General features: G+C 38.5%; 1 protein-coding gene across 1 annotated transcript in view; it reads left to right on the top strand.

Annotated features, from left to right (window-relative positions):
* Nucleotides 1–17,955: 17,955 nt before the first annotated feature.
* The window catches only part of dusp27 (dual specificity phosphatase 27), a 75,050-nt gene continuing 66,748 nt past the window's right edge, over nt 17,956–26,257 (top strand). The window contains 1 exon segment of the mRNA XM_028800094.2: nt 17,956–18,063. The gene's annotated coding sequence lies outside the window, so the exon portion shown is untranslated.

The following is a 26,257-nucleotide window of genomic DNA, read 5'->3' as shown; positions in this document are numbered from 1 at the left end:
GGAAGACCTGTAACCCACCTCCACCACAACTCTGAAGCCCTTCCCCTTTCAGGACGCCAATATTTAATCCCTGACTCTCCAGAAAGGCACTGTTCATTTTGGACCCATTTACTGAAGACATCAGAGCGCTCTTGACGATCCTCAGCTCAATATTTTGTGAAGCACCTTCATGTGCTGTTAATTTTGTCCTTTTCATCTCACCATCTAAACAGGGTTTCCACTTTTTCTTACTCCATATTTACAATATATTTCTTCTTATATAATATGCTATCGTGGATGCCCATTTGTCTGTCCAGGATTTTAAATCACCTGTAGCTCGCAAACCGTTTGAACTATTGACCTGAAAGTTAATACACATATACTACTTGAAGTCTACTATCCGCTTTTGGGATGATGATTGACCTCCAATGTTATTCCTCTTTTTATTTTTATTCTATTGTAGAATCAACTCTCGGCAGTGGCCAGCAGGGCGGTTGTGCAGCGCATGCATACAGGCGCCGTTCTCATCCCTACCACCATCACCATCACTTCCCCTACTTCTTCATATATTAAATCATTCTTGAGGGAGATTGAAGACTTAAGTGCCAGCTTAAGTGAAAAATTAAAGAAAACGTACTAAGTAATCACAACACAAACACTTACTTAATCTGTTTTAATGCGAAAAGATGCCGACAAAAGAAGAGAAGAAGCGGCCCGCTAGGGTGGAAAAAACAAGAGCTGCTCAGGAATCAGCAAGTACATCAACCTCTGAGCAAATGAATGGTAAACGTACAGAGAAAGAGGATGAAAACAATGAATGCTCAAGTCAAGTGTAGTGCGCCGTTACTGGTGTATATATATTGTATTACATGTGCACATAGGGAGCATCTCCAAAGCTTTAGTACGGTGACACCTCTGCTTCAAGTGCCTGAGGGCTTACAACCACTAATGTCTTCTTCTTCTTCCTTCCACAGACCACAGGATGAGTCCAGAGACAACTTCTAATGTCACTTGTGGATTTTGCCTCTTCCAACTGGGGACTTATTTAATGAACAACGACAAGAGAAGTTGGTGTTCAATGACAAACCTGCTTCTGAGAAGAATGCATCCTAGATGGGGAAAACTGAATCTTAATAGAGTAGGCTAATATAATCTATAAACAGGCCATAGATGCCCAGTAATTTTTAGGGTGCCTGACAGACTCTAAAAAAAAATGTATAAAGTGGTATATATACTGTATAGTGATGGAGAATGCACATAGTTTAAAGTTGATTTGAGATTAAAAGAACATGGCATGACATGTAGCATACATATGGTTTTATAATCCATTTTTTTTGTATGTATGCCATTTTTCCTTTCGAGTGAGAGTGAACGTTTATTATGAATCTAAGTAAGGTTTTAAACATAAGGTCCCTGGTCTTTTCATACTCACAATAATACTTGGGCACTCCGTGTGTCCATAACAGGAATGTAGTGGTTAAGGTATTGGAATCTGAATTTGCAATACAGCTGGTTCAGGCCCACTTGAGAATGACTGAATGATTGTCACTTAATCTCATTGTGCTCCCTTTCTAATAGGCCTATGTGAAAGAAATTGCACCGCGTACTGATCTTGTACATCCCCTTGGGTAAAGATATTAACCAATTACATAATTATGTATATTTCTTTTTCTTTTTTTTTTTTATTAATTTTATTGTAATCATTCCGTACAAATAGATCAATTTTTACAAAAAATAGGATTGAAAACAAATCAAAGCCCACCCCTGAGAAGGAGAGCATGGCCAAAGGAGTAATTCTTAAAGCTTGTAAGCATACCTAAATTGTTGAGTTTAATAGGGCAATAAAGATAAATGGAGAAGAAAAAGAAATGCGGAGATAATTCTTATTCTAAAATATTATTGATTAGATCCTGCCAGGTTTTGAAAAAGTTCTGTACAGATCCTCTAACTGAGAATTTGATTTTTTCCAATTTCAAATAATATAAAACATCGGTTTCCCACTGACTTATAAGAGGAGAGTTAGGATTCTTCCAATTTAACACAATAAGTCTGCGTATCAAAACTGTAGTGAATGCAATCACAGTTTGTTTGTCCTTCAATATAATTATGTACTGTATTTTTCGAGGGTCATAAATGATTTGTACACACTTCCACGAATATTCAAATGTGTTTCTAATTTTATTGTATTGGTTTATTGGGTTTGTTCTTTTATTAAAACATATGATGTAATATCATCCAATAAAGTGAAAAATAATATAATGTCCTCTCAACAGTGTTTAGCTCTCAGCCTGCTTGCACTCTCTTCCCAAAATAGTCCTGATCGCATTGTCTACTATAAATAGCTGCCCAGCCAGCCGCCAACTTACAAAAGACCAGCTAAACCTATGGGGACTGCATTTTTGAACAAGAGAGATCAGACTGGTATTTGAAATGAGAAAGAAAGTAAGTGTTAATATCATCTGGATGACAAAACTGTGCACTGGTAACTTGAATGTATGAATTACAGTTTAAATAGTTGTCTCCATAATGGTGTTCTTATTCGGAGTTAAAAAGTTAAAAAAGAAATGTCAGCATTTTAACCTGTATAAAACTTAAATGTTTTATCACATGAATATACTACTAGATGTCAAAAATTAATTCATTTGAATCACAAAGTGCTCTTTTTATCATGACAATATAAAAAGAATGACATCAGTGTGTTGGGTTTCACAGTGGAAATGCAGTTTATTAGCTTTAATAGGCTAAAAATGGGTTCACAGTCACTGTTTGAAGATCTGTTCTCTTCCTTGGTGGTCTAGTAAATGACAGCATGCTAGACACAATGTTTTGAAGTAGGAAAAATTGGAAGACACAGTTCGGGGGCAAGGTCTTCCATGGCCTTCTGAGATGGGTGAGCTGGCGTGTTCCCCTAAGATCTTTTCGCTGGATTAACCTTGAAATTCTTTCCCATAAAAGCATGACTTCCCTAACGTATTTGACACCGCTTTTGAACCTCTATGGTTTTAATAAAGTATAATTTCTACAGACAATAACATTAGCAATTTTTCAGTGTTTCCAGTGTGGTCTTCGAAATCAATTTTATCATGTAAAAATGGAAGGTGTCAACCTCAAGACCAGCCCCAATCCTAAAGGCTTTACCAACCATTCTCATGGCACACTAACTCACTCACACTATGCTGCTTTACAGTTGCCAGTGAACCTAACCTTGAACTTAAAAAAAACTTGGACTGATGAAAAACTTTGCGAAAGCAATAAACAAGAAAGGTGAAGGAAACTCAGAGCTGAGACAGACATTTCTCACAAATAACCGATCATAAGATTAAGGAAGGCATTTTTATCTTAAATCAGACACATCACCAATGACAAGCAGTTTGAGATCTGCAAACAGGGCTGGAGGAAATCACATGGAAGACATTCAAGAATGCTGTTGAGGATTTTCTTGGCAACTGAAGAACAGGGTAGATGACACGCTTCAAGCATACAAAACCATGGAGTACCACATGTCACTAAAGATTCATTTTCTACATTCTCACTTCTTCCCTGCTAATCTTGGTGCAGTCAGTGAACTTGGTGAATGGTTATACCAGGACAATGGAATTAAAGAGCAGTATTAGGGCAAGTGGAATTTATCAGTGCTGAAGAACCATTGTTGAACACTGAAGTGAGAAGCATTAGATTCTGACTATAAATGAAAATCATTAACCAAACATTTTTAGCACAGTTGAACTAAAGCAATGTGTCAGCTTCATTGAGCGAGTAAACACACTAAATTCATTAAATGTTAACTTCATGTTTCTCCAAATTCCTACATGTTACACTCAATCTGAAATTAAATTCAGAAGTCCATCTGTTAAGGCCCCGCTAATGTTAAATGAGTGTGTACTGCATGCAATAGCCTAGACTGGGGTCCCCAACTCCGGTCCTGGAGGGCCCCAGTGGCTGCAGGTTTTCATATTAACCCTTTTCAGAATTGGTAACCAGTTTTTGCTACTAATTAACTCATTTTCCTTTCATTGTAATTGACTTGTTTTTGTTCCCCTGAATTTCTTCATCATTCCTCTGATTTGCTTCATTTCCTTCTTTAAATGGCACCCAAACAGAAATGAAATGTGAAGCAAGTGAGCCAGCAGAAGACCAACTAAGTCAGGGCCTCAAACTCCAACCAATTTCACTCCAACCAGTTGCTTAATTAGGCTCTGATTCTTATTGTTAATTAAACTTGTTCTTTAATTACATTGCATGTTGTTGCTGTCATTGTGCAATAGCAGACATTTCTGAAATTGTTGATTTTCTCTTTTCTAAGAACTCTGTTAAAATGTCGTGTGGACCTGATCAGATCAATTTTCCTCAAACCTTCACCTTTCTTTATTTTCAGATATTGTATGATGGTCACAGTTTACTGGTCATATTTGGATCATTTTATATCTCATTATTGTTTGGCTGCTAATTAAGGAAAAAGAAACAATTAAGGGGTCTGACTCTTCAAGAGCAAGTCAATTAAAATGAATTCAAAAGAAGTTAATAAGCAGCAAAAACAGGTCACTAATTAAGAAAAGGGTTAGAATGAAAACCTGCAGCCACTGCGGCCCTCCAGGACTGGAGTTGGGGACCCCTAGACAATTCACTTATTAAATAAGAGACAAAAACATTATGTAAACAGCATTAAAAGCAGGAGAAGTGATACCCATACACTAACTACAGTGTAATTACAATGTAAAAAATTTCAAGCAACATTGATGAACTTGCTAGTAAATTTGGCCATGGACACACAACTTATTAACAAATAAAATAAAGGGTTTGCAAAGACTCAAGATTATCATGGCCTTATCTAATACCAGCAACACTGATCAAAAATTAAAAGTGTTAACATTAATGAAGAAAAATATTAGACTGACTTTATATAGTCACTTTAAAGTGTTTACCCAACCAAAAACTGTTATTCATTTTACAAGGCAATGAATTAACAGGAGCATTACAAATAATGATTGTTTTATACTGTATAATGCATTTTACAGTGATTATTATCACAAACATCAGCACAGTATTAGAAAAAAATATAATCTAGACATCACTTATGGAAGAAATCTCAAAACTCACTTTTTATGATCTTTTTCACTGTAATGAGCATTATCACAAAAGACTATGTAATGAATCATGATTTATATTGAAGTCAATTATTGTTTTACAGTATATAGTGCCTTTCCTATAACTCACTGTCAAAAAATGACTGTTGTTACCAGTGATAAATTTGCTCAGGTGGTGACCCCCTTGTTTGTTCATCCTCACTCAGAGCTGCTGGGTTTAAAGTGCAGGGTGTGCCAGTTTTAGCCAGTTAAGATAAGGAGAACCTCCCGCTTCTCTAGTGACCAATCAAGATTCTGTCTGTAATGGCATCTTCTTATCACAGCGGGTTCTTTTCATTTTAACCTTACTATACACACCGCTCTCAGTTTGCAAATCAGTTTAGAAAAAGTAGTGTCTTTGAGAGAAGACCCTGTTAAAAGACAAGCAGCAAAGAAATGGAGGACAGTACTATTTTTATGCCTTATCACCACAGTATCTGTCAAAGACAAGTAATAGAATAATTAAAAAATGTTTGCTATCTCTTGTGTGTACCTTCAGCTCCTTTCTTCTGTATCCTTGTGTGTCTGAACCTCTCTTCCCCAGTTATCCCTCTATTAATCGCATTCCTGTAAAGCCTGCATCACAGACTTTGTCATTTTGAGGTGCCTTTCTTGCCGCATTCCTGGTTTTATTTTTGCCGTCTTTGAAGGCAGCTCTCTCATTGTACCTCCTGTGCCTTTGCTCACCCTCATGCGTCTTACTTTCACACTTCTTCTTTCATTACATCACCAAATGCCAAAGTGACCAATCACAACAAAGCCAAACTGACCAATCAGATTGCTCTAATGGACTGGATACAGACACCTTAGTGTTTTATTATACTGTATAGTAGATTGTGTTTTTAATAGGGAGCCCAGTTAAAAATTATGATACAAAGAAACAAGAGCAACATTACTGCTCATCATTCTTTGTATAGTGCATTGGCTATCACAAAGTGCTAAACAGTATTGCCGTCAACCTTGGAGGAGTAGCATAGCAATCAGTATGAAAGCAATAAATCAGAACTAAAATTAAAGTTAAATCGTCATTTTGTATGGTGTCAATCCTAGTAAGCACTATAATAAAGGTCTGTACACATCAGTTTATACTGATCATAAGGGAACAATAAATAAGACATACATCTTAAAATACAGGATAAAACTATCCTTTTCACAAAAAGTGCAGATATTTTGAAAAATACAGCAAATTTCATTCCTCAAAGGTTCTCAAAGTGAAGGTTTATTCATAGTGTTACAAAAGTGACATCACTAGACCTTCTTGTTCAACAGCTTGCTACTCTTGGATCAGCACCATAAAGTATTTGCAAGTAAGAACGGGAAAAGAAGGCCAGCTAGAAGGCAGCATGTCATTAGAATGCTTGTTATCCTTCCACTTAAATGTTCACGAGTGAGTGTCCCCTGAAATTGATGGACACATGAGCTGGGGTCTCATACAGGCCACCCCCTGCCTCATATTCTGTGCTACTGGGCTTGACTTCAGCTCCCTGGCCCAGTAACGGAACAAGAAAACAGAAGGATAGAGAGATGACTTGAATTTGTGAATGCAGTTTGTATAGATTTGTGCCTACGTAAATTGGGTTATCCCTAACTCTGACCTGGTTACATGATTTTTGTTGATATTTGTTTTACTGAGGCCCATGCAGTTGTTCACATATTAATTCTTTTGTACCTTAGACACTCTTATGGTCTAGACACTGTCTACACAGCTGGCCCTGTGAATCACATGGGGGCAAGAAAATATGGGGGATGGTCAGACTATCAACCCTCCATCAAGAAGAAACACTGCTAAAGAACCTTTAATCTTGTACCATTCTCATCTTACAGTGCAAATGAAAACATTCTGAATTTATATTTAACATATGTGCTTTGTAAACATATTCAAAAGATTTCTTAATTTAGCCTTTTGTTTCTTCATTGCTGACTAAATGTTGACACATGACCAAAATGTTGATGATGTTGTTAAGTAAAGCACTCTATTTATTGGCTGTACTCTTTTTTTCAGAGGACCTTGCCACTCTCTATTTATAGCTGACACTTGTGCAGTGTCTGACTGCTGTCTGTAATACGATTCAAGGTTTTGACACTAAAAAAACAAAATTGAAGAAAAAAGTGCTGTTAGAATAGTTTATCTCATCTCTGACACTTGACACAACACAGCTATGTCAAGAGACACAGTCAACATTTTGACTCATTTGCAAGTTTGGTTTGTAAAAAAAATCTTTCTGTCTATTTTATATAGCATCTTTCACATCTGTCGATTGATGTTTTTTATATAGCATTTCTTATCTAAATCTTTTACTCTCTAGTTCATATATAGTGCCTTTCACTATCTACCTATCTATTTTATATATCATCTTTTACATATATCTATTGATCTTTTTATGTAGCATATTTCTATCTATCTATCTATCTATCTATCTATCTATCTATCTATCTATCTATCTATCTATCTATCTATCTATCTATCTATCTATCTATCTATCTATCTATCTATCTATCTATCTATCTATCTATCTATCTATCTATCTATCTATCTCCAGGTGATGGTTACTGCAGCAGCAGGCCAAGCAGGGCAGCCCAGACCCCAGTTACCAGCTACATCTTCCATTTCTTCCTGGAGAATTCCCAGGCGTTCCCAAAGCCACCCGAGAGATATAATCCCTCCAGTTTGTCCTGGGTCTGTTGCACAGTCTTCACTCTTTGGGATTCTTTCAGAGCAGCTTTAGGGGGAGCAACCCCCCAGGGACCCTTACAACATGCCAAAAAAACACCTCAACTGGCTCATCACAATCCTGAGAAGCAGCAACTGAACTCCAAGGCTCTCCCAAACTGTTGAGCTTCTCCCCCTATCACAGAGTGTCAGTTCTCATTTCTGTTGCTTGTACTTGTGATCTCATTCTTCTGATAATTACCCACAGCTCATGACCATCAGCTAAACCGAGTTTTATCTTTAAACTCAGCTCTTGCTTCACAACTGTTGGCTGGTTCAGTGCCCACAGAAAAGCCACTGCGGCTCCAGTCTGCTTGCCACCTTCTCTTCATCAATCATGAACAAGATCCTGATATACTTGAACTCTTCCACTAACAGCAGTTGATCTGTCTTTCTATATTATATTAAGTCTTTCATCTAAATCTATGTATTGTAATAAGTTCAAAAATAGTGCACTTGTGAGGTCTGTATTATTGTTATGTTCCCTTGTAATGAGTACATTGTGGTAATTTTTTATTTTAAATAATTTCTGGACACTGAAGTTGATCTATATATACTAGAGATATAAAATTATATCTTTTATTATATTGTCATATGTGGGAGTTTGATACAAGTCTTACAAGTGGTATGTGTTAGCCAGGGTTCCTCACTGAATTATGTTTAAATATCTTCTTTTTGTCTTTTTTGTTTCTTTTATTGCAATTATTTATGCTAATGTTGTTGTTTATTTTTATTATTTGTCTAATTATATATTTTATGTTAGTTTTATTTATTATTAGTTTCTACATGCTTTGATATTGTTCTCTGGTGTTCCAGTATTTTGTGGGTGGTTCCCCCAACAGGTGGAGCCACCTGTCCATCACTTTTGATTGGCTGCTCCCAGCCCTGTAAAGGCTGATGGGAAATGCAATCCCTCGCTGTTCATTGAATGTGTTTGGTGTTTTGGTGAGTTCTCCTTTTTGATCATGGCTTCTTTGGATTTACTGTTTAACTTGACTTTCTGTTATTGTTTTAAGAATTCAGATTTTCGTTAAACATATAGGAACTTCTTTGCTAAGGATGGCCTTTTACACAATTCCATTTTGCCTCTTTTTGTTTTTTGGTTGTTACGCACGCTCCTGCAGGTTACACAGCAGGCTTTTTTGTTTCTATGTTAAGGAGAAATATGCAAAGATTTCTCTAAGTCTGTCTCCAGTGTTCTCCTGACTCCACACCTTCCACTCTCCTGGGTACTGTACATGGCCTAGAAAATCCACCAAATGGCTTTCAATTCATTCATTTATTTGTTTAAATAAATAGATAGATAGATAGATAGATAGATAGATAGATAGATAGATAGATAGATAGATAGATAGATAGATAGATAGATAGATAGATAGATAGATAGATAGATAGATAGATAGATACTTTATTAATCCCAAGTGGAAATTCACATACTCCAGCAGCAGCATACTGATACAAAAAAAAAATTATTAAATTAAAGAGTAATAAAAAAGCAGGTAAAATAAAGAGTCAATAGCTTTGAATAATGCTATTTAAAGATTGATAATAATGCAGGTAAAAACAGACAATAACTTTGTATTATGTTAACGTTTACCCCCCCCCGGGTGGAATTGAAGAGTCGCATAGTTTGGAGGAGGAATGATCTTCTCAGTCTGTCAGTGGAGCAGGACAGTGACAGCAGTCTGTCACTGAAGCTGCTCTTCTGTCTGGAGATGATACTATTTAGTGGATGCAGTGGATTCTCCATAATTGATAGGAGCCTGCTGAGCGCCCATCGCTCCGCCACAGATGTCAAACTGTCCAGCTCCAAGCCAACAATAGAGCCTGCCTTCCTCACCAGTTTGTCCAGGTGTGAGGCGTCTTTCTTCTTTATGCTGCCTCCCCAGCACACCACCGTGTAGAAGAGGGCGCTCGCCACAACCGTCTGATAGAACATCTGCAGCATCTTATTGCAGATGTTGAAGAACGCCAGCCTTCTAAGGAAGTATAACCGGCTCTGTCCTTTCTTACACAGAGCATCAGTATTGGCAGTCCAGTCTAATTTATCATCCAGCTGCACTCCAAGATATTTATAGGTCTGCACCATCTGCACACAGTCACCTCTGATGATCACGGGGTCCATGAGGGGTCTGGGCCTCCTAAAATCTACCACCAGCTCCTTGGTTTTTCTGGTGTTCAGGTGTAGGTGGTTTGAGTCGCACCATTTAACAAAGTCCTTGATGAGGTTCCTATACTCCTCCTCCTGCCCACTCCTGATGCAGCCCACTATAGCAGTGTCGTCAGCGAACTTTTGCACGTGGCAGGACTCCGAGTTGTATTGGAAGTCCAATGTATATAGGCTGAACCAGACTGGAGAAAGTACAGTCCCCTGTGGCGCTCCTGTGTTGCTGACCACAATGTCAGACCTGCAGTTCCCGAGACGCACATACTGAGGTCTGTCTTTAAGATAGTCCACGATCCATGCCACTAGGTATGAATCTACTCCCATCTCTGTCAGCTTGTCCCTAAGGAGTAGAGGTTGGATGGTGTTGAAGGCGTTAGAGAAGTCTAGAAACATAATTCTTACAGCACCACTGCCTCTGTCCAAGTGGGAGAGGGATCGGTGTAGCATATAGATGATGGCATCTTCCGCTCCCACCTTCTCCTGGTATGCGAACTGCAGAGGGTCGAGGGCGTGTTGGACCTGAGGCCTCAGGTGGTGAAGCAGCAGCCTCTCCATGGACTTCATCACATGTGACGTCAGAGCAATAGGCCAGAAGTCATTCAGCTCACTAGGACGTGATACCTTTGGGACTGGGGTGATGCAAGATGTTTTCCAAAGCCTCGGGACTCTCCCCTGTTCCAGGCTCAGGTTGAAGATGCGCTGTAGAGGACCCCCCAGCTCCGATGCACAGACCTTCAGCAGTCATGGCGATACTCCATCTGTACCCGCTGCTTTGCTGGCACGAAGTTTCCTCAGCTCTCTGCTCACCTGCGCTGCTGTAATTGTGGGTGGGGATGTCACTCCTATGCTGGTATCAGCAGAAGGATGGGTGGAGGGTGTATTACTCCGAGGTGAGAGTGGGTTAGGGTGGTCAAACCTGTTAAAGAAGTTGTTCATTTGGTTTGCTCTCTTCACGTCTCTCTCAATGGTGGCACCCCGCTTTGAGCTGCAGCCAGTGATGATCTTCATCCCATCCCACACTTCCTTCATGCTGTTATTCTGCAACTTCTGCTCCAGTTTTCTCCTGTACTGCTCCTTCGCCGCCCTGAGCTGGACTCTGAGTTCCTTCTGCACGCACTTGAACTCATGCTGATCAGCGCCTTTAAAAGCCCTTTTCTTCTGGTTCAAAAGGCCCTTGATGTCACTTGTAATCCATGGCTTGTTGTTGGCATAGCAGCGTAGAGTTCTTACTCAATATTCTCACAATATGATCCCTGCAGGATATCCCAGTCTGTAGTTCCAAAGTAGTCTCTTAATAAATGTGGAATCTGTTGTGAATCCCCAGCATTTTTATATCTTTCTGTGTTCTCTTTATTAATAAATATTGTATATATTTATGTGTTACAATTCTGCCCTGAAAACAACAAAAAACCCAAAGGCCTCAAAAAAGTCCTGAGACCTGCACACTCCAAAAATGTCAGAGACTTGCAAAAATCACCCAAAAGAAAGGGGGGTCTTTAAAAAGCCGTGAAAAATAACTTAGACTTCAAAATGAGATTCTAAGTAAAGAAACTTAAAGCGAATTCCAAAAAAAGTTGACTTAAAAAAATAAAAAATAAATCTCACAACATAAGAACATAAATAAAGATAAAAGTACAAAAAATGCTCAAGTTTCTACTGTATATTTTTTAAAAAAAGAAGTAAATCAGAAATTCTCAAAACATAATTCTAGAAGCAAGTGGTCAAAAACCAGAAGAGCCAATAATAAATTAAAACAAACAAACTTTAATAGCAAGAAGAACAAAGCTGCAGCAACTTTGTGATGCTATCATGTCAATATGGACCAAAATACCTGAGAAATGTTTCCAGCACCTTGCTGAATCTATGCAACATAAAATTACGGCAGTTCTGAAAGCACAAGGGGGTCCAACCCGGTATGAGCAAGGTGTACCTAACAAAGTGGCCGGTGAGTGTGTATGTGTGTATATATACAGTATATATATACCAGTATGGGGCATTGCAGCACCCCAAATCCCAGGCACAACAATACAAACACAAGTCCCAGGTGGAAACAAATGATTTATTTTGCAAATACCTCTGTTATACAGGTTTCTTTGTTAAATACAATTAATCTTTCTGTTTTCTCTCTTCTTTCATTCTGTCTACTCCTCCTCAGTGAACCTCATCCTCTTCCCCCCAGCTCTGACTCACCGAGTAAGGAAGAGTGGCTTTCTTTATACCAGCCCTAGAAGTACATCCAGTGCCACCACGTTGCATCCAGGGAGCACTTCAGGCAGAACCTTCCTAAAAGGAGGAAACCTCTTTCCATCAACCTCCTTTGGCAGCTCCCATGAGACCCAGTAGGGCTGCACATTGGAACTCCAGTTCCCATGATGCCCCACAGGTATGTATATGAAAGACCCACCAGAGAGCTGCTGTCATCTTCCTTAAAATCACGATGCTTCAGTATCAGCTACGACATCACAGAACTTTAGCAGCCATATACAGAACTTTCATACTCATTCACAGTTGGGAATGAGCCAGAAAACCCATTCTTTGTTTTACTAAATGTTTCTGTAATGAAAAAAACTGTGGAATGCCCTTCCAACAGTCATCATAACAGATATTACTCAGAATTTCCAGAACAATTATGATAATGGTGATCAACATTGACTGTTAGACAGTCGCACTGGGAATCAGGACTCTTTTTAACATTTCACTGGTGGGTGGGCAAGGTCATGGTTACTGCTCTTCCTGATTAGCGTCATTGCTTCAAAAGAGAAAACAGCCCTCGGGGTCTTGGCTCAGCTACACTTATAATTCTGTTTTTTATGTCTCTTACTCTTCAGTATTAGTTTTGATCTTTTCTGTTCTCTTTAGAGGTTTTTGCCTATTGACTGCCAATTTATATTATTTATTTTGTGCTAGAATTAGTACTTTAAAAGTTGATATATTTTCATATATATTGTCATTTCAGATGCTGTGTTGTTTAAATTGTGGCTGCTGCCATTTTCTTTGCATAGGCTCAGATGGCTGGAGGTGTACGCACAATGAATGACATCATTCCTGTGACGGTATTAAGGACATAGCAGCACTGGATAAAGTCCAGAGAAGAGCGACTAGGCTGATTCCAGGGATGCAGGGGTTGAATTATGAGGAAATATTAAAAGAGCTGAGCCTATACAGTTTAAGCAAAAGAAGATTAAGACGTGACATGACTGAAGTGTTTAAAATTATGAAGGGAATTAGTACAGTGGATCGAGACTGTTATTTTAAAATGAGTTCATCAAGAACACAGGGACACAGCTGGAAACTTGTTAAGGGTAAATTTTGCACAAACATTAGGAAGTTTTTCTTTACACAGAGAATGATAGACACTTGGAATAAGCTACCGAGTAGTGTGGTAGACAGAAGGATTTGATGTTATTTTTTTAAGAATTATGTGAATAGGACTGGCAAGCTTTGTTGGGCTGAATGGCCTGTTCTTGTCCAGATTGTTCTCATGTTCTAATGTCAGTGATGTGTTCTTACTAGTTATTCGAAAAAGCATAATAACTACTACTACATAAAAATTACTTTAAGAAAGTGTTGATATTGAATTCTTTACTTTGATTGTTCAGCTAAGATTTCTGGCAGTGTTTTGATTTCTCAAGGGCTATAGGATTGATTTTTGGCTTAGAATTTGGCATTTTACCATGTCTTTCTCCTGGTCATGAAATCTAGCTGCTGACTCTTTGAGATAGGACAACATGAGCCATCCTGTGTTCCCTTTCATTTGTTATGTATAAAGTCATTTTGATGATTACTTTTTCACAAAAGTTATACAGTGTATGTGCCAATGAATTAAAAACAACAGAAAAATTACAATAAAATACAATACAAAACAACTAAATGAAATAAATTTGACAAATAGATTCTTTTCAGTTTTTAGTAGTATTTTAGTAGTTAAAGAATAGTCAAAGAGAAGGTGAAGTGTATCAGGAGTAGTAAAGGGTAATTAAAATATAAAGAAAATGAACAAGGAGATACTCTAAACTTGCATTTGTCTGAAGTCTTCACATGTGATGAAGTGGATAATATTGCAGTGGTAACAGGGACTACTAAGGAGGTACTGTACTGAGCAAATAGGAAATTGTAGAGGGAGAAGTAGTGCTTGGATTAAACAGGTTGAAATCAAACAGATCATAGGACCACATAATATTTACCCTCGAGTTCTTAAGGAAGTTAGAGAGTACATATATAATCCCTTCACACATATTTTTTGGAAACCACTGTACACTGGAGAAATTCTGATGGACTGCAAAATTACAAATATTATTCCATTATATAAAAAGGGTGATTGGGCAGATCCAAGCAAATATAGGCCAGTAAGATTTATGTGCATGACAAGTAAATTAATGGGTGGAATTATTAAGGAACTATGGTGGGCTGGCACCCTGCCCAGGATTTGTTCCTGCCTTGCGCCCTGTGTTGGCTGGGATTGGCCCCAGCTGATCCCCCTTGCCCTGTGTTGGGGTATAGCGGGTTGGATAATGGGTGGATGGAAGGATTATTAAGGAAAAGACTGAGCAACAGATGGCAAAAACAGTAGTTTTTCTGAACAGTTAGCTTGGGTTCAGAAGAGGGAGGTCATGTTTTACTAACATGTTGGAATTCTATGTGGATGCAACAAAAGAAAATGACCAGAGTGGTGAATATGATATTAGTTATTTTGTCTTTCACAAAGCATTTCATAAGCTGCCACATGAGAGATTGGTTGTCAATCTAAAAAGTGGAAGTTCAGGTCATTGTGTGTGGATGGGTACAAAATTGTCTAAAAACAGGAAGTAAAAAGTGATGGTGTGAGGAACCCTATCAGAATTAGGTGAAGTTAAGAGTGGTGCCCGACAGGGGTCAGTGCTAGGGCTGCTGCTATTGTTTATATGTTTAAATGATTTAGACAGGAATATAAGTAACAAACTGGTTAAGTCTGCATATGATACCAAACTAGGAGGATTATCAGATCATCTTGAATCCATTGAAACATTACAGAGGAACTTAGGCAGAATACTGGCTTAGGCAGGTTTGTGGCAGATGAATTTTAATGTAAGCACATATAAAGTGTTACACATAGGAACTAAAATTTTGAGGTCTGAGTACACAAAGAAAAGTATGAAAATTGTAGTAACATTTTGAAAAAGAGTTAGGAGTTGTAATGGACTCGGCACTATCAACTGCCAGACAGTGATCAGAAGCCATTAAGAAGGCTAACAGAATTTTAAGTTATATAACACGATGTGTGGAGTACAAGTCCAAGGAGGTTATGCTCAACCTTTATAATGCACTGGTGAGGCCTCATCTTGTGTACTGTTTGCAGTTTTGGTCTCCAGGTTACAAAAAGGACATAACAGCATTGGAAAAAGTACACAGAAGAGCAAAGAGGATGATTCCAGGTCTATAGGCAATGAGTTATGAGGAAAGGTTAAAAGAGTTGAGCCTTTTTAGTTTAAGTAAAAGGAGATTAAAAGGAGACCTGATTGAAATGTTTAAAATTATTAAATTAATTAGTACAGTGGATCAAGACTATTACTTTAAAATGAATTCATCAAGAACATGTGGACACATTTGGGAACTTGTTAAAGGTAAATTTCACACAAACATTAGGAAGATTTTCTCACACAGAGAACCACTGACACATGGAATAAGTTACCAAGTAGCATGGTAGACAGTATAACTTTAGGGATCCTCAAAACACAACCTGATGTTGGAGGATTCTGATTTGATTTTGGAGGAATTAAATGGATAGGTCTGAATGGCCTGTTCTTGTCTAAATATTTCTAATGTTCTATTGTTCTAATAACAGAGATAAAACTTTCATCAACATGTTCATGGACCTTTGAGGATAGGACAAAATACTCAACCTGTGCTGAACTCACAGTACCCACAGTATTTTACCATATAATTTATTACAAAAAATATTTTAATTTCTGTTATGTGTGCTGGTTGGCACCATAACACAATGCCCACTTTTGCCATTTTGCAGCTCTAAGGTTCTCAGTTTAGATTCATTAATCAACCTATTAAGATATCTTTGGAATGTGACAGAAAACCAAAGTCCACAATAGAAATCCATCTAAACACAATGAGAACTTCACACAGCAGACACTACACCTAGGAGTTCAAAATCCATGAGACAGTAACAAGTCCTGCCACAACACTATGCTGTCATGACCAGCCAATATGGTAAACACTAATGTCATGTACTTGTAGAATATTTATGAGGAACTGGAGTTGCTAAGTAATTGTTTATTTCAATTTTGCATTCAAGATAATCAGGGTAGGCATTTGCATAAACTATGTCAGATCCTCTTGACCTGGAGTCTCAGTCTAGTATAGAGTCTTCACCTTCTTGCATGTCCCCACTTTTCCCTTTGTTTTGATCTCCATGTCTAAATGTGCATGAAGAACTAGTGTCAGTGCAAAAAGCCAAAAATCATTGTTTGAATTAAAATGAAAGGCGGCAAGATGAATAATAGATAGTTAAAAGAATATCATGGGAGTTATGATCGATGTACAGTTTGGGAGACATCAGAGAATGGATATATTAAAAATTAATTATAAAATGGCTAGGCAAAAATCACAATCAAGGCTGACTACAGATGTTTGAATAAATAACCAAAACAAGCAGCATAAAATGGAAAGGAACTCAAAATCTAGCTGCCGTGATGTTCACTATGCCCTGGTCAGGACTGGACAGGCTCAGGATATTGGAGATATGTTGTGTTCACCAAAAGAACTGCTTGCATAGTTGGTGTAAAGTATTGGTTGAGTGTGGCATCTTCAATTATGCTTGTTTTTATAAGTGAGGGTGGTCCCAAAGGGAATGGGGGGCTGGGGTGTTCAGGACTGCCACACTGCACAAGTAAAGACCTGATCCCGTTTGCTCTTGTAAAGGCACCTTCATTCCATTCCTGTTTTGTATATTTTTTCAAATATCTATTCTTGTGAAAGAAGTTGGACTTGATGGCTATGGGATTTACATAATGGATGGATGTAGCAATACTTCTGATCAAACCTTTTTTCATTACTCTAAAAAGTATTGTTTGTCATTTCAGCTTGATAATTAAAAAATGATGGGTATTACAATTGGAGATGGCAGGACAAGAGGCCTTTCCCTCCGTGCCTAATAAGTTACTTCATCAGGCGGCATTTGTATGTTTCTTTAAATATTCTCGAATCACTTGAGGTTAGAATATGTTCTCTTTCTGAAAAATATGGAACCCTTTAACATACATAATGACTGTTAAAATTTTAAATCTACCATATATATACATATATACATTTACGTATTACAAAAATAATAACAAATACATTATTTTAGAATATGACAAAATAGGCTCTGACCCTCATAGTCCTAAACTGTTTTAATCATGTTTGAAAAGGGTAGTTCTTCTGTTTCTTTTACTTCTAACACATTTATATCTTTAAAAGGATTCAGTTTGTTAAGTCATGGAATGGCATCCCAGTCAAGGCAGGTTTCTGGCTAACGTCCACTTCTGTGATGTTAAGATTCCAGCATGATGGGAACATTAAAAACCATAGATGTGTTTAGAAAATGTATAATATTATAATCCAGGTCACATTTCTCTTCACATTTTTATTCCTTCTTTTGCATTTTTGTACTTGCATATGCAAATTATTTGTGTTGTCTTTAGGATTTTATTATAATTAAGTAGTACTAGGGTGTTGTACCATGTTAGCCATTATGAATGTAGAGAAAAGCCAAGCAAAATGACACCTTTTATTGGCTAACTAAAAAGATTACAATATGCAAGCTTTCGAGGCAACTCAGGCCCCTTCTTCAGGCAAGATGTAATCTTAATTATAATTAAGCAAATTTAAGATGTACATTGCAGGGACTTTCTTCACCCACAAGTGAAGTCCCTCGACAGTAAAGAGTTAATCTCTCAATACCCTCTGGTTTCAAATGTCATGGTGTGGGGGGTGGGGGTGGAGAAGGCAGTCAATCTGAAAGTGTCACCGACTTTGGGGACTTGTCTGAACCAATCTGAAAGAGGTGCACTGCAAAGCAAGGGACAAGTTAGAAGGCTGTGCTTCATGCAAAGGTAGGCTTGTTTGAACTTGCTTATGTGTTAACCGCCTGTAGCAAAATGTTTTTGTTATAATGGGCTGCTTCCCTCAGCGGAAACATTTTAAAATTCCCTTTTTTGATCTGCGTAGTCTTAGTGAATATCCTAAATGGTGGAAGGCTCCCTCTGCCCACTGCTCATGTCAGTTGACACATTCCTGATAACCCTGAGCAGCTGTCATGGGAGCCTAAAATACATTACAGATTCATCTGTTCTGTTAAAGAGAACTACTCCTTGGAGATTTGCAAACAGTGGAGTTGGAAAACCATATATATGTTTGTTGTTAATGATAGATAAAAAGATAGAGAGGAATAGAGAGATAGACATGAAAAGCACTAGAAAAATAAATAGATATGAGTGGAACTAGGTAAGATACACACATTTACAGACATAAAAGGCACTGTATAAAATACATAGATAGACAGATTTCCACAACTAAGCTTAGAAGGGTTAAGTTATTTCTTAAATATTTAAATGCAATATGTTTTTTGCCTCATAATCTACAATTAAATCGTTTGTAATCACTAACCATAGCTTATGTACAAATTTAAGCTTAATGCATTAAAATGTATAGGGTCTTTAGGTGCAAACATGAAAGAATAATCATATGCTTAAGCTAATTTAATACCGATAACCCAACAAAGGAAGCTTTTGGCTGATTAATTTTTCCATCATCACTATTTCTACATTTCATTTTAATAACTTTAACTGTCCATCTACAGTATCTATTAGATCCACTCAATCAATTTAAAAAAAGCAGATCCTTGTGTTGATGATTTTTTGCTCTACTTAGTTAATTAAAACTTGCTTGTTTAACCGAAAAACAGTCTTTGTTACTGTTGGCCTACTGTATTTTCCTCTTTTGGTTCAATTCAATTGTGTTTATTTGAATAGCGCTCTTCATTGAGTGCATTCTCAGAGTGCTGTAACAAGTTCAAAGGTAAAATATAAAATATAATTAAAATTTCTAAATAAAACTCCAATTATGATTAAATATTGTAATATATCACCTACAAAATAATAAAACACTAAGGTTTGTGAGTCCAGTCCCACTGAGCAGTCTGATTGGTTAGTTTGGTTTTGGTGCCACATTGAAAGAGGAAGTGCGAGTGTGAGACACACGAGGAGGAGTAAAGACGCAGGTGCATGCTGAGACAGTCACTGGCAAAGACAGCAAGTAGTAATCCAGACAGGACATGAGAAAGGTGCCTCAAAAATAATGACAGATTCTGATAAGCAGGCTTTATGGGAATGCACCCAAGAGATGGAGGTGCCAGTTAAGAGGCGTTCAAACATGCAGAAAAAGAGGAAAGGCGCTGAAGGTACACATAGGGTAAGAGATAACAAAGAATTTTTAACTATTCTATTACGTGTTGTCACAAGAATGACAAAGAGTCATTGGAAAGGTCTGGGGCAGCCACCCATAGAATATTTCCCAGCTGCAAAAATGATTAAATAGAACAAACATGTTTACATGACTGAGTCCAAAACAGAACTGACTGCTGCCTTAAGATGGCGGCTTTTATCAGGGCCGGAACCAGAAGTGACGTCGTTGGTTGCCCCAGAACCGGGCAGGACTTCCCGAGAATGGTCTGCAAGGAACTGAGAGAGAGAATCAGTGCACTTTGCTAACCCGTGGTCAGGCGCAGAATTACATTTATTCAAGCCCCTTAGTTGTCCCCTAATCATGTGTGTGTGACAGTGTCCACGATAAAAACCATTGATAGTTTCTAAATGAAATTCTTACACAAAAGCACATTTCTTATAAAATGCAAAATAAATGCAGTTTCTTAGTAAGTAAAGGGCGGCACGGTGGTGCGGTGGGTACCGCTGCTGCCTCGCAGTTAGGAGACCCGGGAAGCGAACCTGCGTGGAGTTTGCATGTTCTCCCCATGTCTGCGTGGGTTTCGTGCGGGAGCTCTGGTTTCCAAAGACATGCAGGTTAGGTGCATTGGCAATTCTAAATTGTCCCTGTGTGGGTGTGTGTGTGCCCTGTGGTGGGCTGGTGCCCTGCCTGGGGGTTTGTTTCCTGCCTTGCGCCCTGTGTTGGCTGGGATTGGCTCCAGCAGACCCCCGTGACCCTGTAGTTAGGATATAGCGGGTTGAATAATGGATGGATGGGTAGTAAGTAAAGTCCCCTAGGACATCATGTGAAGCAGTAAAATAATGGCAGAGTGGTGGCTCTGTAGCTAAGGATCTATGCTGGTCTCTCAAAGGTTGTTGGTTCAAATCCCGGCCGTGACAGAAGAAATGCTAAGCAAGGCCCTTAACCTGTAATTGCTTCAGGGGTGCTGTACAAATAGCTGACCCTGTGCTCTGACCTTTAAAAAATTTGAGTTAAGTTGGGGTGTGCAAAGAATAATTTCTGTACACATGAATTTGTAAGTGGCAAATAAAATACTTTATCATAAATGTTTTTTTTCACGGGGTCACCTCAGCCTTCTGCAGTGCCACACAGATTCTGCACAGTTTTTCAGTTTATAGGTGTTACCTGCATACATACAATGGCCATCTGAAGTCAAGTGCCTTGTTGGTCATGCTGGAAGTTTTATACAGCATGTGAAAATAATTCACACCTGGTTGAAAGTCATATGAATGCAAATTCTTAAGAGGTGAGAATTATACAATGAGTTAAAATAAAATTATTGGCATCAAGAAACAGTGTAGTAAAATATTGAAACGGGCATACAATTTGTCTTTCAGTGTTATCTTAAACATTTCAGTCCTGCTGAAAATTGTTGTCCTTCCATTGAATACATTTAGCAACAACAGAAAATCGTAACAAAAGAAAATCAGTCGACATATCATGTAGTCAGTTATAGTACTACAAACATGCTTTGTGGTTATTTAGAGATGTCATGCCGTGTCATTTTCTAACCCGCTTAACCCAGATGTGGGTTGCAGGGGATTAAGGCATCTGTCACAGCTAGCAACAGAGCACAAGGCAGGAACAAACCCTGGAGAGGGTGACAGACCATTGCAGGGCAAACTCTGGTCTCCATACTGTGAGGTAGCAGGACTACCACTGTGCCACCATGCCGCCCTACTTAGAGCCGTGCCGCACATGACTTAATACTGTCATAGTTTTTCTTGAACATGCCTATCCTGGCCACACACCACATGCTATTTGCTCCTCACCTCACTTATCCCAGAGTGGCCTGAAAACTTTTAGCTCACTTTTCCAAACTTAGTGCTTATTTCACTTGTGTTGCCTTCACACTTGTCAGCCTCATCTATTAAGAATGCCAGCTATTTATCAAACCACTCTAAAATGCCTTCCTGATTAGATAAGATCCAACTCCATGTTTAGAAACCATACTAAGATAAAATGATGCAGCACATTCAGTGCAGAATAAGATGAACCATGGCCACAAATCGATGGCCAGGATTTTCTTCAAGTCATGCTATACACAAGTCATGTGGTATTGACAATCTGGGAGGTCATGGCCAAGTGTGAAATAAAGAAATTCATGGCTGATTGAATGGAACATATTGGGAGGGTTTCAGAGCTGCACATTTAATCACAAATATTTGAATTTTGTAAATATTTTTGGCTATATCTTTGCCTATCAGTTAGCTACTGAACGTTTCCTGTTTTGATAATGTCTGCTTGTCCTCCAGTTCTCAATCTTGCAAATATAATTCCTGTCTTACAGATTTGAAACAGTATGTGCGGTTGGGCGCACACATAGCTGACCCATTAAACCATAGTACTGGCGCACTGCAGGATGTGTCCTTTCCACAGTGCTCTTCTCACTTTATATAAATGGCCGTACCTCTGGTGATTTGTGTGTCAAAGTTCTTAAATTTGCTCACTGATAGGCCTCATTTCAAACAATGATGAGTCCTAATACAGACAAGCAGTGGAACATCTGAAAGTGTGGTGCTGCCATAATAATTTGGACGTTAACATTCAAAAAATTCAGGAGACGATCATAGATTTCAGGAAAGAGTCACCTGCTCACCCACTTGCTATAAATGGCACAGCCGTTGGGACAACAGAGTCATTTAAGTTTCTTGGCACTGTGCTTTCACAAAACCTTAAGTAGGACAATAACATCAAGTGTTTTACTAAGAAAGCCTATCAGAGAATGTTCTTTTGGCATCAGCTGAGGAAATTCAAAATCCTTCAAGCAATATTGGTCCAGTTCTACACAGCCATCATCAAATCCATTCTGTCCTCATCTACTAACTGTCTGGTTTGGTGCTGCCTCTCTGTTCAGGCTAAGGCCAATCTGCAACTGATCATTAAAGCCTATGAAAGGATCATAGCCTGTAATTTACCACACACTGAAGTCCCATATAAGTCCAGGGTAAGGAAGAGGGCCGCAAAAGTCATTGCTGATCTGACTCACCCAAGGCATCACCTGCTCCAAAAATAGTGAAACCAAGTCACCTAAACAGTTTGTTTTTTTATGTGTGTAGTTATTTTGACTAATTAAGTCTGACAATCTACTCAATAATTATGTGTACCTGCACAATAGACTACCTGGACTTTTAAATTCTATTTTATCTCTTTATAGTTTACTAGGGGGTTACCCCCTGCTCGCTTCACTCACCAACCCTCCTGGTCTGCGCTATGCACCAGCCACTTTGTGTCTCTGCTCCTTGTGTTTAGGGGGGGGGGGGGCTGAATGCACCCCAAGGTGATGCGGTCGCTCCTCTGAAACCCCCTCTTAAACGCTGATACAATGGGAAACAAATCCAGTTTTTTTTTTACCTCCTCTTTGCTCGATCAGCTGTTGGCTTGCTGCTGCTGCTGCTGTGCCATGTGATCTTCATCTCGCGCAGCACTTCGAACATTTAAAAGCCTGTACAGCAGCTGTCTTCTACTCTTTGTCTTTTATTTCCAGCCCCGGGTGTGGTTAAATGTATTGGCACAAAGTCTCATCTCGTGGAAAATTAGTTCTAGATATTTTAGTTTATAATTTAAAAACAGAATAAGAATCTGAACAACATCACAATAAAGTTCAATAAATTTTGAAAAGAATGATACCAAACATATATATGTAGGATTTAAAATAAGCCTGATTTAAAGTGTGACAAAAAATCATACTTTTAGGTTTAGGATTTTATATATAGAGAGTAGATGTTGCTCTTGTATGCTGCATCATATTTTATCACTTTATATTTTATGTTCTGCGGTGGGTTGGCACTCTGCCCAGGATTGTTTCCTGCCTTGTGCCCTGTGTTGGCTGGGATTGGCTCCAGCAGACCCCCGTGACCCTGTGTTCGGATTCAGCGGGTTGGAAAATGGATGGATGGATATTTTATGTTTTTATATGTATCTTTTGTATTCTGCATTGCACTATCAAGACAAATTCCTTGTACACATTAGTGTATGTGGCCAATAAAGCGAATCCCGATTCTGATTCTTTGTTTAATCCCTCCTAGTTTATGGATGTCCTGCATTTTTCTTAGCCATTGTTTTGTGCTTAAGCTTCAGGAGTTGCTGGAGTCTTTCCTGGTGCCATTAGAATCAGGTTAGGAACCAGCAATGGGTGGGATGCCACTCCTTCACGGGGCACATTTCCTCACAAAACCACACTCACTTATACTGGACCAAATAAGAGTTACTGATTAATGAAACAGAATATCTTTGGAGGCTGAAATCCCTAAAAGTAACACCATGATAGAGTTAGAGAACACAACAGCAGCCATATAACAAGTTTAGCTTTGAATTGCTCTCCAAGAATTGTGAGGCAGTGACATTTTACCTGTACTATCCTTTATCGTTTTTCTGTCTGTCTCCTAATAATAAACCTTACTATTTTCACCCACACTGAATTGTATCAATGTAATCACTACCTACAACAGTGACACCTGCAGAAGATTTGCGTGGTCCTTTTATTTTAGCCTTATGTCTGGAATGGTTGCTTCATGCAAAATTAGTTTGATTCAAAATGGATCCTCTGTTTATCACAAAATAACAAAAAAAGCTAAGAAGGGTTCATTTTTGCATGAGGTCTTAAAAAAATATAAAATCAATTAAATAGAGACGGCCCTCAGGTTATGAGGATATTTCCAATCCTGCTGATGTTCCAAACCTGTCAGAACTTGTACTGAAAAATGCCCTTTAATGGAAATGTGTTGTTTTTTATTACTTACAGTAATTTACAGAAAAAAAAATGTCAAACTGATTAATAAAATGAGAGTGAAATAATATTACTGTATGTTCATTCACAAAATACAAATATTTTTAACTAAAATGAACCACACATATGTATGTTCTGTTAAAAACATCCTACAGTTTTTGGCAATGACACAATATTTCAAAATGCTTTAAAAGACCTAATGATGACACAAAAAGCCACCACTAACTGACAACTGATGCCCATTGTTCTTAAGGGATTGCTAAGAGTGTCACCTCCCCCTACCAGCAGGTGTGACACCACAGCTGTGTCACGTATTTAGGACTCTGGGAAGTACAAGCAGTGGCTTTTACTGCTCATGTAAACAGACAGTTGTCAGTCAAACTGCCTATCTGTGACTGAGCCAGTTACACTCAATGGCACATGCTGTGTTTGCTGAAAGATCACCGAGTGTCACAAATCCACTTCCAGAAACTTCCCTGAGATGACATGGCATTGACATGAACTTAGGACACTGGGGACTTGAAGCAGTGGTTTGTACCACTCAGTTAAACAGCCAGTGTCCAATTGCTTGCAGAGTCTGCTGGTTACATTTGGTAACATGTGCACATGAACGCACATAATGTTTGAAATTGTTTACAAAACCTGTGTTACAGAACTAATTTACTTTATTCATAAGTAAATGAAACAGAAGTCATTTGATGAAAATTTATTGAAATTTGGTTGAAAAGAGAAAGTTTGTGGTTTTATTTGCTCATTCTTATCTTCAGAACTGCCATTAACTGAGACCTGCCTCTATGCAAGTGTTTGACTCTCTTATCTTTACTCTTGTGTAAAGAACTTGGTCGCTAACTGCAATTTTACAGAAAGAGCAGTGGCATGTCATTCTTGATCAATTTTTGACTTATATTTGGAGTTTAAATGTTCTCACATGAGCTTCCTCCAGATACATTAAATGCTTTGATCTGAGGGTGGACATGAGTGCTTCTTCCTATCACAGTGGCTTCAGAAAGTAGATGAACACATGAAAACTGGTTGTGTGCCTATCACGATATAAAATGATTGCTGAACCTTGGCTGTCTACAGGGAAACTTTGATAGTCAGTTCATATGACAATTTAGGATAAAATCTGAGTTTGTCCAATAATTTGACAGTAGGAAGGGAATCAGTCTGATATCTTAGTAAGTTATTTAGTAAACTGAATAAAGCTGTTCCGTTATTATTTCATGACATTATTATTTTTAATGTTATTTTGTTTGTTTTCACCATAATTTTGTTTCTGTATATTGATCTTAGGGCCTACCATATTGTGTCTTTTTTATTGGCAACAGACCTCTGGTAGCTATCACATGGCACCCAGAAATGAGGAGCATTGCATCATAGCAACAACTGCATCAAACATGGTATCATCCGGTCCTTTGTATCCAAGTTCCTGGTGTGAAAATGATCAGACTCGACACACTTAAAAAGATTTGGGACAGCCATGCGTATATTATCCATGGCTGCAATGGGTTGATTTTTTAACAAGAGACCCGGAACCGGAAGTGATGTGTAGGAACCGGAAGTGATGTAGGGGAACCAGAAGTGATGTTCTTCTGACAGCAGTCTGTGCGTCAGAACCGGAAGTGGAGTTTTTCTGGGAACCAGGACCAGAAGTGATGTTCTTCTGGGCGCTGGAACCGGAAGTGACATCATCAACGCTGAGTCAGACAGGTTTTCCCACGGCTGGTCTGCAGAGATAACAGGAGAAGGTTTAGTGCACCCTGCCACCCCCTGGCCTGGCGTGGAATTACCTTTGCTTGGTCCATACAATGTCCTCTTACTCGCATGTATGTGACACTGGATACTTCCTCAAAAGATTAACATGCAAGTTGCTTTTCTTTTGTTTAAAGGTTCTGTCTTTTTTGGTCACTCACTTTGACTTTGGTTAGTGTTTTGTCCTTTGTTTTCTTTGTCAGTCTGGCTCTTGGTTTCGACCATGGCCAATGATATCATAATTTTCTCTCATCTTCTGCTCCGGCCTTTTCAGGATCGACAAGCTTTGATGGTTTAATAGCCTGTTCTTGTCAAAATTATTC

This window comes from Erpetoichthys calabaricus, chromosome 4 (genome assembly GCF_900747795.2).
Source record: "Erpetoichthys calabaricus chromosome 4, fErpCal1.3, whole genome shotgun sequence".
NCBI classification, from domain to species: Eukaryota; Metazoa; Chordata; class Cladistia; order Polypteriformes; family Polypteridae; genus Erpetoichthys; species Erpetoichthys calabaricus.
Note: the sequence above shows the minus strand (reverse complement) of the source record. Positions and strands in the feature narration are given on the sequence as shown.